The sequence below is a fragment of the Callithrix jacchus genome, chromosome X, assembly GCF_049354715.1.
Source record: "Callithrix jacchus isolate 240 chromosome X, calJac240_pri, whole genome shotgun sequence".
Taxonomy (NCBI): Eukaryota; Metazoa; Chordata; class Mammalia; order Primates; family Cebidae; genus Callithrix; species Callithrix jacchus.
The window spans coordinates 99,173,568-99,177,363 of NC_133524.1; positions in this window are offsets into that span (position 1 = coordinate 99,173,568).

The following is a 3,796-nucleotide window of genomic DNA, read 5'->3' on the forward strand; positions in this document are numbered from 1 at the left end:
GACAGTTTTGATTTCTCCACATTTTTGTCGACATTTGTTATTATCTGAAATTTTGATTCCAGCCATTTTAGTGGGGGTGAAGCGGTATATCATGATGGTTTTGATTTGCATTTTCCTGATGACTGATGATATGGCGCACCTTTTCATGTGCTTATTGGTCATTTGTATATCCTCCTTGGATCAATGTCTATTCAGATCTTTGTGCACTTTTTATTTGAGTTATTTTTCTTTATATTATTGAGTTGCAAGGGTTTTTATATATTCTAGACAGAAATCCTTCACTACATATATGATTTGCAGATATTTTAGCCCATTCTGTGAATTTTTTAACCACTTTCATAATAGTGCCTTTTGAAACAAAATAGTGTCTCACCGGGCACGGTGGCTCATGCATGTAATCCCAGGACTTTGGGAGGCCGAGGAAGGTAGATCACTTGAGGTCAGGAGTTCAAGACCAGCCTGGACAACATGGTGAAACCCCATCTCTGCTAAAAATACAAAAAATTAGCTGGATCTGGCGGTGCATGTCTGTAGGCCCAGCTACTCAGGAGGCGAGGTAGGAAAATCACTTGAACCTGGGAGGTGGAGGTTGCAGTGCGCCGAGATTGTGCCACTGCACTCCAGCCTAACTCATAGAACAAGACTCTGTCTCAAAAGGAAAACACACCACACAAACACACACACACACACACACACACACACACACACTAGTTTTTAATTGTGATTAAGTCTAGATTATCTCTTTTTCTTTGCTACTCCTGGAATTGGTGTCATATCTAAGAATCTTTTGAATTCAAGAGTCATTTGACTCTAAGAATCCTTTGTAATCCAAAGTCACAAATATTTATCCCCATATTTTCCTCTAAGAATTTTATAGTTCTAGCTCTTCCATTTAGGTCTTTGACCCAGTTTGAATTAATTTTTTATAAGGTGGGAGCTAAGAGTGTAACCATTCTTTTATATGTGGCTATCCAATTGCCCCAGCACCTTTTGTTGAAAAGACAATTATTTCTCCACTGGATTGTCTTGGCACTCTTGCCAAAATTCAGTTGAGATTAGTCACATAGTTTTACTTTTGGACTGTCAAAACGATTCCATTGGCTGGGCGCAGTGGCTCACGCCTGTAATCCCAGCACTTTGGGAGGCCAAGAAGGTGTGGATGACTTGAGTTCAGGAGTTCGAGACCAGCCTGGCCAACATGGCAAAACTTTATTTCTACTGAAAAAATAGAAAAATTAGCCAGGAGTAGTGGCACATGCTTATAGTCCTAGCTACTCAGGAGGCTGAGGCCAGAGAATCACTTGAACCTGGGAGGTGGAAGTTGCAGTGAGCTGAGTTCACACCACTGCACTCCAGCCTGGGTAACAGAACAAGACTCTGTCTCAGAAAAAAAAAAAGATAGAAATTATTAAGTGTATCGAGGAAGGCAGGTCAAAAGACAAAACAGGCCAAAAGCTAGGCCTCTTGTACTGAACGGTTAGCCAAGTAGTGAATGCAAAAGGAATATTTTTAAAGAAAATTAAATGCACTATTCTAGTGAACACATGAGTGATTTCCAAAAGGCAAAACAGCCTTATTGCTAATATGGAGAACGTTTTAGTGATCTGAATAATAGATCAAACCAGCCACAACACTCCCTTAAGCCGAAGCCTAATACAGAGCGAGGTATTAACTCTCTTCAGTTGTATGAAGGCTGAGAGAGGTGAAGAAGCTGCAGAAGAAAAGTTCGAATCTAGCAGAGGCTGGTTCATGGAGTCTGAGAAAAGAAGTTATCTCCATAATATAACAGCACAAGGTAAAACAGCAAGTGCTGATATGGAAGCTGCAAATGCAGCTAAATCTTAGAAGATTTAGCTAAGATAATTGATGAAGGTGGCTACACTAAATGACAAATGTTCAATATAGATGAAACAAACTTCCCTTGGAAGAAGATGCTATTTAATACTTTTATAGCTAGTGAGAAGTCAATGACTGGCTTCAAAGCTTCAAAGAACAAACTCACTTTCTTTTGTTAGGGGCTTATGAAGCTGGTGACCTTAAGTTGAAGCCAATGCTCATTGACCATTCTAAAAATCCTAGGATCCTAAAGAATTATGCTAAATCTACTCTGTTTGTGCTCTGGAATGGAACAACCAAGCCTGGATGATAGCATCTCTTTTTACAGCCTGGTTTATTGGATATTTTAAATAAACTTTTGAGACCTATTGCTCAGTAAAAAAGATTACTTTCAAAATATTAGTTTATTGACAATGTACCTAGTTACTGAAGAGCTCTGATGAAGATATGCAAAGAAATTGACATCGTTTTCATGCCTGCTAATACAGCATCCATTTTGCAGCCCATGGATTAAGAAGTAATTTTGACTTTCAACGTTTATTATTCAAGAAATACATTTCATAGGGCTACAGCTGCCATAGATAGTGATTCCTCTGATGGATTAAGACAAAATAAACTGAAAATCTTCTGGAAGGGATTCACCATTCTAAATGCTATGAAGAACATTTCTGAATCATGGGAGGAGGTCAAAATATCAACATTAAGAGGAGTTTGGAAAAAGTTGATTCCAATTCTTATGGATGACTTTAAGGGTTTCATGAACTCAGTGGAGGAGGTCACTGCAGATGTGGTGGAAATAGCAAGAGAACTAGAATTAGAAGTAGAGCCTGAAGATGTGAATAAATTGCTGCAATGTTATGTTAAAACTTAAATGGATGAGAAGTTGTTTCTTATGGATAAGGAAAGAAAGTGGTTTCTCAAGATGGAATCTACTCCTGGTGAAGATGATGTGAACAATGTGGAAATGACAACAAAGGATTTAAAATATGATATAAACTTAGTTGATACAGCAATGACAGCATTTGAGAAGATTGATTCCAATTTTGAAAGAAGTTCTACTGTAGGTAAATGCTATCAAACAGCATTACATGCTACAGAGAAATCTTTCACGTAAGGAAGAGTCAATCAATGCAGCAACAACTTCATTGTTGTCTTTTTAAAATTTAAGAGTCAGGGGTCTCACTAGGTTAACCAGGCTGGACTCAAACTCCTGCACTCGAGGGATACTCTCTCCTCAGCCTCCCAGGTATCTGGGACTACAGGCATGTGTCACTTCACCCAACTATTGTTGCCTTAAGAGATTGCCAGAGCCAACCCAATCTTCAGCAACCATCACCCTGATCAATAAGCAGCCATTAACATTAAGGTAAGACCATTTTTTATTTCAGCAAAAAGATTATGACTCACTGAAGGCTTGGATCATCATTAGCATTTTTTAGCAATAAAGTATTTTAAACTTAGGATAGTTACTTTTTTTTTTTTTTTTTTGAGACGGAGTTTTGCTGTTGTTACCCAGGCTGGAGTGCAATGGCACGATCTCGGCTCACCACAACCTCCGCCTTCTGGGTTCAAGCAATTCTCCTGCCTCAGCCTCCCGAGTAGCTGGGATTACAGGCACATGCCACCATGCCCAGCTAATTTTTTGTATTTTTAGTAGAGACGGGGTTTCACCATGTTGACCAGGATGGTCTCAATCTCTTGACCTCGTGATCCACCCGCCTCTGCCTCCCAAAGTGATGGGATTATAGGCGTGAGCCACTGTGCCCGGCCGGATAGTTACATTTTTTAAACATAATGCTATTGCACACTTAATAGGCTACAGTGCAGTGTAAATATAACTTCTTAAAAGAATTTCAAAGGTATTACAAGAAAACTATAGAACAGTACCCTTTATGGATACTGATGCAAATATCCTCAACAAAATACTTGCAAGCTAAATTCAACAGGTATTAATAGGTTA